This window comes from Rhinolophus sinicus, linkage group LG10 (genome assembly GCF_036562045.2).
Source record: "Rhinolophus sinicus isolate RSC01 linkage group LG10, ASM3656204v1, whole genome shotgun sequence".
NCBI lineage: Eukaryota > Metazoa > Chordata > Mammalia > Chiroptera > Rhinolophidae > Rhinolophus > Rhinolophus sinicus.
Window position 1 is genome coordinate 86,281,746 of NC_133759.1, and position 16,813 is coordinate 86,298,558.

Here is a 16,813-nt window from a genome sequence, read left to right on the forward strand (position 1 = left end):
GGGTTGTAATGGAGCTCATCAGCCCTGCTGACCCGGAGATGTCCCCCAGCTCCCCTAGGGTTCCTGTGGTTTCTTAACCTCCTCTATTGGGTCCCTTTCTGCAGTTTGTTGTCAGAAGCTGTTCATTCAGCCCTCAGTTGTCACACAGGAGTGATTAATAGCTCTCTATGTACATGTATATTTGAGTTTCTTCATGGGAGCGAGCTAGTTCAGCATCCTCCTAAGCCCACACCATCTTGCTAAATTTTATATTTCAACCATTCTATTGAGTTTTTCATTTCTCCAATTATACACTCTAACAGATCTTTTTTTTTTTTTAAAGAAAAAGAAATCTGGTTTGTTTGTTTGTTTGTTTCATGGATGCCATCTTTTTAGTTATATCTGAGTTATATCCCTAATATTACTAAATTTCTTATTCCTTCAGAGTTTGTTTCCCTCAAAGTGCATGTATTTCAATATGAGTTTTGGTCTCTGTGCCTTGTATTAGACATTGGTTAGTTAAGTACAAAGTTTAATGGAAGCTCTGTACCCATGAGCTGGCCTGCTTTGCTTTCCTTTTCTATTAGAGTGACTGGGTTGGGGTGTTTCCATGGAATTCCCCAATGGCAGTGTTTGTTGTTGTTGTTGTCTGTCTGTTTGTTTTCTTTCTTGGACTGGTTAGATTTCCAAAGAAGAATCTCTCCATTTTCTGCTTGGAGCACATATACCTGGCTGCCCATGTTCAGGGTGCTAAGTGGAGGAAAAGGAAAAAGGCATTTAGAACGTAAAATCTTATTTAATTCCTTTGTTTTTTTATATGGTTGGTGTTCCAAATGTAATGACTTAAGAAAAACAACAAAAAACATTTTTCAGTGAATAAATGATCATTATTCTGCCAGGTTTGGGTGAGGTAGTTGCCTACCTGTGCCAAATGGGTGAGGTAATGTGAGCGTCTAACCACTTCATTTGCTTATTTATTATTTAATTTTCAGTTACAGTTGACATGCAATATTATATTAGCTTTAGGTGTACAACATAGTGATTAGACATTTACATAACTTATGAAGTGATCACCCCGATAAATTTAGTAACCGTCTGATACCGCATATAGCTATTATAATACTAACCTCTTCTTAAACAAACTCTCAGTCAGGCCACCCATTTGCAGTCTCACCTTCACTCCCACTTCCAGAGATGTGTACTGCTATCACTTCTCAAGTCTCTTAGGGAATCTGCTGTGCATTTCTGTTTGCTTATCAGCTTTTCCCACTGCTGACCAAGGATTCAGCTTTCTTGAGTTTTAGTAAACCAATTGCCTCTTACCTGTTTTCTTTCCAGTGCCCCAATTTTTTTTTTTAATTGTCTTTTTTCTCATTCTTTTTGTGCCTCTAGGATCGTGCTTTAAATACCCCTGAATGGTCATTTTAAGGTTAGGTTTTGGGAGAGAGTGGAGCTGAGGCCTGGGTCCAATCTCCTACTTTAAATGGGAGTCTCCAGATTCTAAAGTAAGGTCTGAGGATTTCTGGGAGAGCCGGGAACGTGCTTTAGTGGAGGGAGACTTTGTACCCTCTAAAACTATATGCAAAATTATGTCTCTTTATTTGTATATTACCACCCTTACTAAGTCTACAGCTTTTAGCAAACTCTCAAAGTGATCTGTGACCTCTTCAAAAATCTAAGTACCAAGCCTCTAGAGACCAAGTATGTGTTACATTGCAAAGAGGATGTCATAGGCTTAAAGATACTCAAATTTAGAAAAATATAAGGTCAGACCCAGACTCTTCAATCCTGCTAACCGATGAAGCTTCCAATCACAGAGACTGAAGCTTCCAATCACAGAGACTGAACGGGTCCTTGAAAACCAATTCATTCCTATTCATTGTTCCATAGATTACCTAGTTCTCGCCTAAGTCCAAAGAACTACCACATTATCCCTGAGAAGAGAGCACTCACATATTTAAAATTGTAGGTGGAATGTAACTGATCAAACTTTTGAGATGATCTAATTCACAGAGTAACAGACTCAAATTCCAGAAAGTCTTGTAAATAAGAACAACAAGCCACAAACAGGGCTACAGAGGGGTGCCCATCTCGTGGTGATCTCGAGAGTAGGGGCCTAAAGGGAGCAGAAGTTACTCAGCATCAGCCAGTGACTGCCATGTGGGCAATGATCCCAATGTGAGCAAATCTTAATGATTTTTCAAGATAAGCTGGAAATCTAGATTTCTAAAATGTGATGATCTCTTTTTGTCTCTTTCCTTAAAAGTAAAAAAAAAAAAAAAATCAGGTAGGCCAAACTAAACACCTATGCAGGCCAGATTTAGCTCACAGACCATCAATTTGTGATATTTGAGCTAATCCAATCCAATCTTCTTTTGATAGTGGGAGCCTGTGGCCCAGAATGAGGAAGCTCCCATGTCAGTGTGGCCCAGGAAGGTTCTACACTGGTCCTTAGACCCCGGGATCCTTGTGTATAATCAAAAGGTGGAAATTGGTGGTGGTAGAGTGTGTGTGTGTGTGTGTGTGTGTGTGTGTGTGTGTGTGTAAGAGAGGTAGAATGTGGGAGGAAGGAGAGGTGAACTTTAGTGAGGAGATAAGATAAAGAAAGAATATTGGCTTTGGCCCCAGTGGCTATACTCATACTCCTCAGAGTTTGCTGGAAGAGGAATACAAAATTGGGTTGGGATAGTGAGTGATGTAACAATGCTGAGTAGTATTGAAAGATTCTAGAAAGGAAGTGCTGTCCAATAAAAGTTTCTGCAATTATAGAAATGTTTTGTATCTTCACAGTCTAATATGGCAGCCACTGCTGCATGTGGCCATTGAGCACTTGCCATGTGACTAATGCGACTAAGGAACTGAAATGTTAATTAATTTAAATTTAGAAGTTACCTGTGGCTAGTGGCTACTGAACTGGGCCATGCAACTGTGACACTGTGATTTATAATAAGAAATTTGATCTTCATTCTGGTTCTGGCATAGAGCTCCTAAAAGCCTTGGAACTTCCTAAGTGATGAGAGCATAAAAGTATCTTTTGTTATGTGAATGGTGTGACTTTTGTATCACGCAGTCACTGATCCAGAGAGGGGCTGGAAGTTGAATTAGTTGTCAGTGACTTTCTGTGCCTCCCCATCCTGTGCAGACCTGTCCCTTTGATAGCACTGTGCCCTATAGAAATGTGTCCTGAACCCAGCAGGGAGCTCGAGTGGGCTGCCTCTGGGGCAGCTTCAGGGCCCTGGAATGTGCAGGAGGAAATTCTTTTGAGGACTGATTGCTCACCAGAGAAAAGAAAGGTAGCCCCAGATCTCGGCCACCACCAAACTGTAAAAGTAGGTGGAAAAGGGAAGAGGATGCGACACAGGGAGCAGCAGCTGCCAGTGTTCAGTTTGGTCGAACATTAACCCGAATTTGACCTCATGGCAACTTGAAAGTGGGGTGAGTGGAAAGAGCATGGGCTTCGGTGTCAGAAAGACTTGGGAGTGAATGCCACTTGTGCCACTTACTAGTTCTGTGACCTTGGGCAGGTCCCATGGCTTTGCCTTGCTGCCCCTACCTGGAGCAGGTAATGAATAGTAATAGTAAGTAATGTTTATTGAGTATCCACTATGTACCATGCAGGCACCCTACTAGGCTCTGCACAGGGACACACAAGATGCCTGCCCTCATGGAACTTCCATTTTAACTGGGTCATGGGCAGTACACAGTAATTTAGAGAGGGGCAAATTGTGATACACACATGATGGAAATGAATTGCCAGGGCTGGAAGTACCCAGTTCAGCTGGGGTTGAAAGGGACGGGCTCCCTGTAGAAGTGACATGGAAGCCGAGGACCCTTTATTTATTGAGTCCTTACCGAGCCAGTCACCTACTTTTAAAGGCTTACCTCATTGGAGGTTAGCACTAATGTTATCCCCATTTTATTAGTGAGAAAACTGTGGCACACAGAGGTTAAGTATCTTACCCAAGGGCACACAGCTAGAAAGTGGCCAAGTAGGGATTTTAACTAGGACTTTCTCACACCAAACCCCCTATTCTTTCCTTTACACCTCTCCTACCTCACAAAGTGTGCTGAAGCTCAAATAAGTATATATATGCAATGCTCATATACTCATGTTCATATTAAATGTCAGCCCTGCCCTTAATCACCCCACTCCTCCACATCACATCCATCAGGGTGACTTCCTTGGGATCTTCAGGTTAAACCATTAGAGAGCAGGCCCCCAAACCTTGATCCTGGAGAGTCCTGTGGATTTCTACATTGAAATAATCTATAGGAAACATTAGACTTTCTGCAGCCCAGCCAAGGGGCAAGGGAAGCAGGGGTTAGATCAGGGCAGGAAGACAGTGCTCCCTTACCTGGACTTCAGGTGAGTTCAACAAACTGTGAATGCTCCAGGGACCAAAAGTGATGGACAGGCTAGGTGTCTTAAGGCGGGTTTCTGAACCCTGCACCGGCCCCCACCTCCCTTTCCCATTCTGGCATGCTCCCTAATATCCTTCTCTGCTTCTCCTGAGAACTGGTGCTTCAGAGATGAAAGCCAAGAAAACGCAACAAGCCATCGGCAGCGCTCACTCAATTGATTTTTACACAAAATTTGCCTTCATGCACGAAGGATGGAAAATGATCCCATAAATAATGGATAACGAAAACAAATGCAGGGAGGAAATCAATAGTCACACACTTGATACCGCAGGGAGATGGGAGAGGAAAATATGGAGCCTGGTGCAGCTAAACAGCACCCTGGGGAACCCCTTTCTAGCACTTCCTGCTGGGGAGGGAGAGGCACATCTTGCCCTAGCAGGCCCCAGAGCCAGTGAGCTGAACCCCTGGGGAGGGCTGGGAGGGAGCTGTATCTTATGGAGCCTCTGGCTTCAGTGGGTCTTAGGGAGGTCTAGGCTTCTCCCAATGTTTCAGAGTCAGGATGTTGGAAACAGCTGCCCCTCAAGGATCCCCTGATTCCAGCCCACAGACCAGGGAACATGCGTTGGCTCTTTTCCTAAGCCACCCGTGGCCTCAGGGGCTCCAGAGGTCTTTGAGAGATGCCAAAAGTCTTTCATGCTCTCTGAGGTCCCTCTCTTTTTCTGTTCACAGCAAGTTGCCCCCAGATCTAGTCACTTGCTGTGCTGCTACAAAAGCCCCCAGAGTGGCATGGGGGTAGGGGTTTGAATCGAGCTGTGTGACTCTCGATAAGTCACTTCACTTCTCTGAAGCTTTAGTTTTCTCAACTGTCAAGTGGGGCGAATAAAATCTCTTATACTGGTAGGAGAAATTAAATGACTCGATACATATGAAGTACCTGGCACACAGTAAATACTCAAAATAAGGTAGGTCAGTCACATCACTCCCAAATGATGCCTGAAATCTGTACCCTTCCCTCATGCTCACTTCACTGAATTCAGGGCTTCCCAGCCTCCTGGCCACGGCTGGATGGGGGCCGTAGCTAGCTGCTTTAGTCTCCTTGCCTCTGGTCTCTTTCCTCTTGGGTTCTCGCTTCTCACAGTCCTCACCTTCCTGAAAAACACATCTGATTATGTCATACCTTTCTTTTTCAGTTTTAATTGTGATCAATTTATTTGACTAGGTGGCACATTTGCGTGGTTCAAAATTGAAGAGGTGAAAGTGGTATACAGTGAAAATTCCCCTCTTCTCTTCTCATCCACCCAGCACTATTGTCAATTTCTTGTGTATCTTTCCAGAGAAGTTTCATTAATTATAGGCATCTATATCTGCTTTTATATATGTGTATGTCTCTGTGTATAAATACGTATTTATGTATCTGTGTTTTTGTGTGCTCTTTTTTCTCCAAATGATAGCCAATTAAGCACACTCCACTGTCCTATCCTTTTCGTATTCCACTTACTATATCTTGGAGCTTATTCCCTGCCAGTACATAAGGAGTGTGCTCTTTTTTTTTTTTTTTTAACCGCTCCCCATATGTCCATTCTAGGGATATATTGTAATTTATGTAACCAGTCCCTGTTGATGGAATTAAGGTTTTTCCCCCCCAGTCTTTTGCTTCTATGAGCAATCCTGTAATGAGTAACCTTGTACATAGGGAATTTCACAGTATCTGTAGGATAAATTACTAGATGTGTCATTGCTGAGTCAAGGGGGTGTGCTTGTTACTTTTGATCGATATTGCCAATTTGCTGTCATAAAGGTTATGCTTTGAACGTACCCAGCAGTCACGTGAGAGGCTGCCCCTTTATCCCCACTCTGGCCAACACTCCCATGATGTCTTCAGCGTGCCATACACGTTCCTTTACTTATCTTCTCAGCCTCTACTCCACATACTCAGACTCTGTGTGGATTCTCTGCTCCCAACAGGCAGTAGTGTCACGGTTTCCTCATTTTGTCATACCCTTTGTTGCTGCCATGAATTTCACAGGCTGCTCCCTCTGCCTGGCAAAATGCCATTCATCCTTCAAGTCCGTACTCAAATGCCACCTCTTCTGTGATACTTTTCTGTCTTCCCTGGGCAGAGTCCGTTGGTAGCTTTTCCTTCTGATCTCCCCCAGCACTGTGTCCATGTCATTTTTATAGCACTTATCGCACGTCATATGTGTTTATGTACTTATACTCCAGGGTTTACTCATCTGTGTATCCTCAGTGAGAACTGTAAGTGCTGAGTTAATATTTACTGGATGGATGTGCGAGGTATTGTACTAAACTCTACTGGGGAAACAATGAGAAAAAAGGCAGGATCCCTGCTCTTGAGGAGTTTGTAGAGCTTATTAGAACTCTCTGGTCCTGGTAAGTGGATACCTGTCCTTTTTAATAATTTCTATAGCCATCACAGAATTCACAGGAACCTTGCAATGAACTGTACACAGAGGGCATGTATGCGCACCCTGGAGAGAAAAGAACACACACACAAACCCATGTCCATCTTAAATAAGCCCTCCCTCCCTCCCTTCTGGAACAGGTGAAGCAAAAAATGACTTTGCCAAAGTAAATAGGAAACTTTGAAATGTTAGGTGCTTGACAAAAACAAAACAAAACAACAAAAAACAAAACAAAATAAAAACACCACAGTCCCATGCTTTCTGCTTCTAGAAGGACATATTTTACTCTAAGACCCGATGAAATAGATGCCAAGAAGTGATAGCAAACACAGTGTACAGTTCAAGAAACCACAATAAGGTAAAGGCAAAGGTACAGGAAAGAGAAAACAGTGTCATGAGAGAAAGCAAATACTGAAAAGTTCAGCTCGAACATGCCAGGACCAATCACTTAACTGAACTAGGAGAGAGTTTTGAGCTTCTCATTCTCTTCACTACCCTATTTGAAACCCCAAACCTATCAGAGGAGCTTGATCCTTAATGTGGATTATTATTTTATAAATTATTAAGAAGAGCAATATCTCTCCATTTACTGAATGTCATAACAAAAGAGATAGGAGGGAAACCAAGACATTGTCTACCCAAAGAGCCCAGCATTTGGACAGTGTAAAGTCACTAAATAATTCAGCAGCTATTTGAAAGTATAGTGTTTTGTAATTTCGACAGAACCATCTTAGTCTGGCTCTCCATAGCGCAGAATTTTAAAAAGATGCTCGTCTTCATGAAGATCTATTTCTAGGAGAAATGGGAGTTGGTGGAAACGCTGGGCAGGAGAGAGGGCTGTCTAATTAGAGAGCCTGTGTTTACTCTGATTTTAAACTTTCATGAGACTGCCGAGGGTGAGGTATAACCATTTGCTAGTAATATCTTTGATTTCTTTCTCTGCGCCCACAGACTTGTGCTATAACCATACATGTCTGTGCCCTGTATACCCCTGGAAAGGGAAGCCATTGTGCATGAGGTGATTTAACGTGTTGACAAGAAAGGTTGGAGCAAATGAATGTAGCCCCACGTTGTGTTGTAGTGAGGGTGATTATGTCCTGGCCTGGCTTGTTCACAGCGTCAGAAGCACGAACTCAACAAGGCCTGGAAGAGGCTGCACGCTGGGAGGGCTGGGGTGGGCTGAGGCAAGGTGTAGGAGGGCTGATCCTCAAGGGAGCCATCATTCATAATTTTTTTTGGTTGGTTTATTTAATATCTGACCCTACTACAGGGAGGATTTCCTGCAATTTACCATGGTACATAAAACTGAACAAAGCATCCTCAGTATTACTAGGAGGCAGAATAGCATTATAATGAGAGAGCACTTGGGTGGGTGTCTAGACTCTACCACTCCCTGGCTGTATGACCTTGGGCAGGTCATACAGGGCACAGTTCATCTCTGTGGGCCTCAGTGTCCTGATCTTTAAGATGGGGATAATAATCATGGTTGCCGCCCAGAGTTGTTGTGAGGATTACTCCAGAAAATAATGGGAAGTAGAATAGCAATGCCTGGCATGTGGCAAGTGCTCATATGTGTCAGCTGCTATTATTCCTTTGCCCTTAGTTCCTCTGACCCCCAAGAATTAGGGTAGGTAAGTAGCTAGTTACAGAGAATAGAGCCCTGTATTTAATGTGGCTGTTGAGTGAGGGCCTCTGCAAGTACTTATTGGCAAGACAGACTCCTGTGGATGAGTTATGTAAGTGGCCTCCCAGAGGTCCCGGCATGGATGCAAACCAATTAAGTTAAGCACTTACCGCAATCACAAGTGCAACTCATAGGTTTAAAAGTGGGAAGAGAGTGTATGTGAACTTGGCTTTGCAGTACTTTGCTTTGTCAAATCCATTAGAAATATAGCCTGTGAATTTTCTTTCTTGCTTTTCTAAATTCTGGAGCATTTTTTTGTCTAATTACGTATAGAATTCTGGATGTATATTTTACTAGCTGTATAATCTTGGACATTTATTTATATTGTTTAAGACTACATTTTCTTATCTTTGAAAAAAGGTTCAGTGGAGTAAACAGAAATCACCCTAGGAATTTTGAAGCACAGAGGTATTTAATACTGGAAATTAATTACTTAGAACATTGTCGGAAAGGCTGAAGGCATGGGCTGTAGGTTGGGCATAGAGGAATGACTCCCAGAATATTATGGGAGCTGTGACTTTTGTCACTATTGGGATGGTAAGTAATCAGCAGCTTGCCACTGTAATAACTGAAGCCTGGAACATACCATTTTGGATGCTATCCAGAGATCAGGAAAGTCTCCATTGCAAACGCAGTTGTCTGGACACTGGACCACTACAACCAGATTCCACTACCACTACAAATGCCTCTGGAAGCTGGGGATGAGACATTAGTATCTCCATACTTTTCCTTGCCAGGTGAAAATAGCAAACACAGCAACAAATTGCCCTTCACTTCACTTCTGCCATCTAGATCTTGCCCGAGTGCATCTACTTCATGAAACCTGTCTCACATCTAGAATCCTAGCTGCAAGGGAATCTGGAAGTGAATTATTAGCTTTCTAGACTCTTGAAAACAGAAAGGTATCTAAAAGAAGATGGAAATTGCTGGTGAGTACTAACTGACCATAACCAGTAAATATGTTCTAGAGTTATTAGGGTGATTAAATCAGATAATTAAATAGTTTGAACACTATCTAGCAAAAAGTAGGCAATCAATAAATTCTTTCTAACACTACTACTGCAGTGGAATTTAATGCTTCATTTTCAAAAAATAAGCAAAGGGAATCATTCTTTCTTCAGATGCCAGGTTGATTTTCCTCTGAGGATGGGAAAAATCTCTCCCTGGCTCAGTGTCCTGACTGGCCTCAGCGGCTCCCTCCCTACCTGAGGTCATAGTAGAAATGCCTGTAAAAGCCCCCCTTGTCCATATGCCAGAGTTTCAGGGACCTTTCCAGGCTATTCCTTTTTTCCCCCATTCAAAACCCCCCTCTCGAATCTGAACTCCACAGTTCCCATCCTGTTGGTTCAGGCCAACTTTCTGATTTTTTTGCTTGCCCCTCCTGTAGTGAGACCTGAGTAGAATGAATTTTTTGGCCTAATCTCAGTTTCATTTTTGGCTGGTATTGTTCCCACTTTATACCCAATCAAGTTTTGGAACCCTGTATTAAGCATAGAGCCTAAGACCCCATTAGTCATAAAAAAACTATAAATAATTAGGTGGAAGATGGAAGATAGTACCGAGAATTCCAAGATAAAGCTCTAATAAAGCAGCCTGGTCTAAGGCAAACACAGAGAGAAAATTTATCTTCAAGGTCTTCTCACTCCCATTTTGTTGTTAAGTATTTTCCACTTACACATGGAACTTGGGAGTTGCCTTTTCACTTGGGATCATAATAGTCATTCTCAACAAACCTTACTTATTCTGCATCTCATTTTTTTTCTGAGTCTTATACAATGGACAGTTAGCTCAGGGATTCTCAAGGCTGCCTGGACCTCAGCTCAGCTCAACTGAGTCAGAAACTCAGGGGTGGACGGGTGCAGTCTAGGCAGCAGTAATTTTTAAAGCCCTCCAGAAATAATACCGTGTTTCGCCAAAAAATAAGACCTAGCCGGACAATCAGCTCTAATGCGTCTTTTGTAACAAAAATTAATATAAGACCCAGTATTATATTACACTATATTATAGACGTGGTCTTATAGTAAAATAAGACCTGGTCTTACACTAATTTTTGCTCCAGAAGACCTATTAGAGCTGATTGTCCCTCTAGGTCTTATTTTCGGGGAAATATGGTAACTATAATGTGCAGCCAGAGTGGAGAACCACAGGGCTAACTATTCTAATCTGATAACCTAACTTGGGTTGACATGTCAGTGGGTGCAAATGTCTCAGTATACTATCCCAACTAGGGCAGTTCTATTTTTCTCTCACAAGGACTGTTTGCAGGCAATGACCATAGCACAAAAAGTAAGTTCATGATGGCAACTCTAGGACCCATAATGGGATAAAGCAATAGGTAGAGTTTTGGGGTTATGACAATATTTTAATATCCCTGAGGTCATACGATTCAAGCAGGCGACTTTTCCACCTATGCATAGAACCAGTTCTGGCAGTTAATGTTTAATCCTTGGTAAAAAAGAATTTTAGTCTAGAAAATGAAATATATTTTACTCTCTATTCTTCTGCGTAATCCCGGGCCAGTTACTTAACCTCTCTGAGTCCCCATTTCTACATGTATTCCATAGGGAAAATAGTAAGAGCTACCTCAAAAAGTTGTACGGTGACAATACATGTGATTGATTATATATGTAAAGGATCTGGAACATTAGAGGTGAAAAAGAAATTTGATCTATTATTACTATTACTAAATTCTCATTTATTCATTGGCATGGTGTTTTGAAGCTGTTTGTAAACTAGGTGATGTCAGCAGGTAAATAAATTGGACATGCTCAGGTATGTGATCAGTGGAAGGAATTAGCATGTGCCCTCTCCAGGAACTTGTGGAGTACTACTTAGCATGGAATAACCCTAATGGAAGTTTCCAATAAGGATGGCAAGTTTAGTGTTACCTGCCCGGTTTGTTTATCCAAGTTAAACTGCTCCTGCTGGTAAGCTGCAGAGCCAATGAAATAGGTGACATGTTCTGAATTGCTTGCTCTACCACTTTTCACATGAACTGGATCGTCAAAGTTTGTTATATGAATACTACTAACAGGGAGAGCAGGGGTGATGGAAACTCTAAGGCATTCTAAATGTCATATGTTCATAACAGCATGAATGACAGTCTTGAAAATTTGGAAATAATTCACATGGAGCAATAAATAAATAAAAAAATAAAAATAATAAAAAAAAAATTTGTAAAAGCCAAACTATGGTGTTTCACCCATCAATTTAATGAACCTTAATGAACTTAATGTATGTCAAGCACTGAGCTAGTGCTATGAAAAAAAGATAAACAAGACATAGACCCAGCCCTCAAGAGGTCAGGGACCCCTGGGAGGACTGACAAAGAGATAATTATTAAACAGTGCTATTGCAAGGAACGGTTTTAGAACTAATTGATAACATTGAAAGAATAAGGAGACCTTAAGTTAAACATTAAGATATAAAGTGGCATAAAGAGTGTAAATCTCTTGTTATTAAAATATGCCTAGAAAAAGACTGAAAAGAAATACAGTATATAAAAATGGTGGCTAGTAATTTTATTCAGGTGGTGGTATTAGGGCAAGATTTTCCCCCGTCAGTTCTCTCGTTTCCAAATTTTCTCTATTTCTTATATATTATTTTCTTAACGTAAAATTCAAACATAAAATATTTTTAAAAGATGTCCTAAAATCAAACAGAAATGCTGTACCTTCTATCTCTTTGCTACCTTCAGCTTAATATCTGCCTCAGTGTAGGTTTCCCGAAAGCAAAAACCGAGACACAAGCTTGGGTGCAGGTATTTCCTTCAGGAGGTGAACCCAGGACGGCTGGCTGACAGAATGAGGAAAATGTGACACAATGAAGGAAAGCTAATCCATCCATGGTGCATTCTTGAGCTGCTTGCCCCTGGAGCAGCTGGAGCTCAGCCTCCCTGGGTACCCACTGAGGAGCCATGAAATCTGTGCCTCAGCTGAAAGACAGGAAGCTGGGCATTTATCCATTGACTCCTATGTCCCATTGATTGAGGGTTGCTCTTGGAAGCGTTAACACCCCCCAGCATCCAGGCTGTGCTGGGCCTGGACTAAGTGGTCACCCTTGGCCTGGGGAAAAGCCTGGGAGCCGAATAGCAGCAGAAAGACACCAGAGCGGGAGCTAGGTGCTAACAGTGAGCTGTCCACCACTGCGCTTCTGAAGTCAGGTGACAGAAGCCACGGGCAGGGCACTCAAAATCCCTGCAATATCCAAATACATCTCACTTCCAGAGCTTTCTCCTCACTTCTGTTCAATGTTTCTCAACAACTCCAAACCTGGAAGGCAGGCTTATCACATTTAGGAACATCACAGAGCTGGGAGCTGAGGCCAAATTCAATCAGTACCAAGTTTTGAAAGATCTCAAGGAGTTGGAATGATGGACCATATTTAAAAATCGAGTTTAAATAGTGAGAAATGCAAATTTAAAATGTACACAGAGTGCCAAACAAACAATTACAAAGGCCAAGGATGGGAAAATATGACTTAACAAAAGGGAATATCATGCAACAAAATACAAGTGGGTTGGAGTTAAGTCTAAACATAAAATACGGGCCAACAGAAACTTCATTCTGTCTCACTGAACAAGGGGCTAAAAGGCCCACGGTACTCGGAACCAGTCAGTAGGGATGCTGGGAGCGGTTGTAGCACCCTCTTGAAGTGGGGCACAGGCCAAGTAGAATGTGGATACAGGAGAATCACCAGGGTTGGCCCCCAGTGATGGGGAGGCAGAAACCATGTACTCTGGACTGGAGAGATTGAGCATGTTTAGCCTAGAAAGAGAAGCCAGAGGGAGGCACAAAGGGAGGGGGAACCTGAGTGCTTACTTCAGGTATCTCCAGGACTCTTGAGGGGAAGCAGTGAGAAGCTGTGTGGCATTATGGTGGAAAGCCTGGGCTATAGAGTCAGACACACCTGGGTTTGTTGGAATCCCATTCTGATGTTTCCGTGCTATGTAGTCTTTGTCAGGTCATCTGTAAAATTTGAATACTAATGATAGCTGCATCACATGGTTGTGTGCGGATTAAATGAGATGTGTATGTAAATTGTTTAGCACAGTACCGACTCACATACAAATGCTCAAATAAGGATGACAGCTAGAAACTTACATAATAGAGGAATTAGATTTGGTCTCTGTGGCCACAAGTTGTTGAACCAAAACCACTAGAAGCTAAGTGATTCAATCTTAATCTATAGAAAGTCTCTGGTACCATCAGAATGGTCCCAAAATTGGACAGGCTGACTTTGGAGCAGTGAGGTCCATGGCACTGGATATATAAAGATACTCTCTGACTGAACCCTTGGAGGAGATTCAAGAGCTTTTTAAGTTTTCTGCATCCTATGTCTGGGGTCTTCATGGGCCTTTGCTGCCCCCTATACCCTGTCTGGAGTCACCAGTGGTGAAGGTTTCCATGGGAACTAGAAAGGCCTCAGAATTCTGTGTCTGAACACTGTATCCCAGAGGAAAGACACGAGCACTGAAGCAGATTCTCCAGCAATAGTATGCATTTTTATAAACTGTCTAATTAAATATTAACCCCAGAGACAAGCATTAACAGGTCTCTTATGTAAACTTTGTGCATCTCATAACCATCCAGGAAAGGGGCTTAGGTAGACTACTCCATGCACATTAAACCTATATACCCATCTCTTTCCTCCATGCCATCATTGACAAAAGGCACAGAGGGCAGCTCTGGACTCACTGCCCTCTCTGTGTCTCCTGTATTGACCAGAGTTTTTTGGGGAAGGTGGGGTGGGAGTGTCACAGGGCCCAGGACAAACTTGACATCGTCTTTGATGCTTTCCTGCCTTTCCTCCTCACCTTCTACTTTTCTTCCATCTCTGGAACCCCAAAGTATTGGATTCTTGAGAGAGGATGCAGGCAAGAGGCAGAAGAAGTTGTGGAGTAGTTAAAGAGAAGACAGGGGGGTGGAAGACAGGGACATTTAGTGGAGTAGCTGGGAATCAGAAGACATAGGTTTTTGCCCTAGCGTTGTGATCTTGAGCAAATCCATTGATCTCTCTGGGGCCCTCTAGAAAAAAAAAATGAGGATTTGAAGTACAGTTCATTGATTTCTTGTACAAACATTTTTGAGCATCTCCTGTGTACCTGGGATACAGTGAGGGAAAAGGCCCAGTCCCTGCCTTTGAGTTCACAGTATAGCTCAGAGGGTCTCAATCTGGAGTCTGTGTATCCCTTAGAGGTCAAGGAATGGCCTTCAGGGGAGCTGCAAAATCCTTGCTCTTGTACCCTACATTTATGTGTATGTATAAGGGTAAGGCATCTGCTTTCATGAAGTTCTTATAGGAAACTTGAGCCTTCAAACAATTAAGAATCGCTGGCCCTCTTGCACTTCTTCCCAAACCTCTGTCGTTTGTGTGCCCTTTATCATCTTTGCCATGTCTGTGTATCACCAGTGCTTAATTAAATTTTTATCTAAAATAAAATTGGATGCCAGAGTATACCTACTTTAACAACAATATCCATAAAATTGTGAGTGTGGGTTTGATGAGCAAGATTATCGCTATATCTATTTATATCTGTATATCTATGTATAGGTATCTATCCATATCTATATCCATATCCCTCTCTCTCTATCAACTTTAAAATAACTACCAATCCATTACAATAAAAAATGCTCCTTATGCGCCTCAAATACTTTCCATTGCCACTGATACTACACTTCTCACCAGCAGCAAACTTGGGGAAACACCTGTCCGGGGGTTCCCCCCAAACTGGTCCAGCTCTAGGCTCCTTAGGAGTTTTCTGCCACCTTCCATTTACTCCCTCCTCAACCTCTTCTGTAGCCAGTCAAGGACAGATATTAATTTCCCTCTTTTCCACATTGTCTGCCTTTGGGACCAGGCATGGTCTGAGGCTGCTGCCAATCCCCGGAGTTATCCCCAGACCTAAGCTGGCAGCAGGGGACCCCGAGTTTCCACATTGAGCATCCCCTCTCCGCTGTGGGGGCCTGCGCCGCCGGCCTTGGCTGACTTTTGCGTGAGTGACAGGGGCTGGCAGAGGGCTGGCAGTGAGTGGAAGCAGTCCTGACACCCGAGCTGTGTGCGGCGCACTAATTACACTGATGTGGGGTCTGGGCCGCGTGGTCCATTGCTCAGAGGAAGGATGCGATGCAGGCACCGGGAGCGAGCGGCACTACAGAGGAAATGGGGGAACAGCAGCACCTAGGCGCATCCATAATTTATAAAATGCCAGCAGCAACAAAGACAAAGAGGGACCAGAACCAGGAGAACAGAATAGCATAAAGCTTTTTAATGGTCTTTTTCTATTAATGTCAGATGGGTGACCGTTTTTCAAGTGGGTGGAAGAGTTCCAAGGCCCCCACAGTTCAGTCACAAAAGCTAAATGCTACCATTTACCCCTCCTCTCCCAGCTTTATGGACGAGCTTAGCTGTCCTATAAGCCAAGAGTAATATTTAAGCTTTGAGTGAGTGTCTGATCCTCCCAGAGAAGCTGCCTGCTCTTTTAAAGGAGTTTCTAGCAGAAGAATTGAAACAGGCTCTGTTCTCTTATAATATCTCTTGTAATCACATCACCAGCAATTGAGTATTTCTAACATTTGTAGAAGACCCTACAGTGTAGATTTTAAGTTCACAGGCTCTGGAGTTGGAACTCACCAGCAGTGAGATCTTGGAAACCTACTTACCCTGTCTGTGCCTCAGTTTCTTCACTTGTCAAATGGAGATAATAAAATTACCTCTTGAGACGATTGTGACGATTTAGAGATAACATACATAAACTTACCTAACAGAGTATATGTTTGTTAGTAAGCACAAGGCTTTTAACCCTTTCCAAGTGCTTGCAAATTCAGTCTTCTTTTTTGCTATTCACATTCCTCCAGAAGTAACCGCTATGCTAAATTTATGTCTGTTCTACTCGTGCACATTAAAAAATTGTTTTTGCTCTAGAATTATCCTTAAACAACTCCACGTTTTTGAGATTTGTCCATGTTGCTACAAGGTATAATCAAACAATACAGTGAATGTTTAAATTAAAAAAAATTATTACAGTAAAACACACATTGCCATTAATCCCCCTCAAAACACTCCCCCTTGCTTCAAACACACTTATCCCATCATTCTTGCCACTTTCTGACGCGGTTCTGGAAGTCCTCTTTCATGAGTGTCTTTAGTTGTGCTGTCGTGGCTGCCTTGATGTCCTGAATCGATTCAAAATGTTTTCCTTTCATGGCCATTTTGAATTTGGGGAAGAGCCAGAAGTTGCAAGTGCCAGATCTGGTGAATAAGGTGGATGAGGACACACCGTAAGGTTTTTATTTGACAGAAATTGCCGTATCAGAAATGATGTGTGGCATGGAGCCTTTTTGTATAGCGTTGGTTCACTTGTGAG

At 42.5% G+C, this 16,813-nt stretch overlaps 1 long non-coding RNA gene across 1 annotated transcript in view; it reads left to right on the forward strand.

Moving 5' to 3' along the window:
• LOC141567123 (uncharacterized) overlaps positions 1–16,813 on the forward strand; it is a 71,861-nt gene that overhangs the window by 13,038 nt on the left and 42,010 nt on the right. The gene's annotated exons all lie outside the window — the stretch shown is intronic.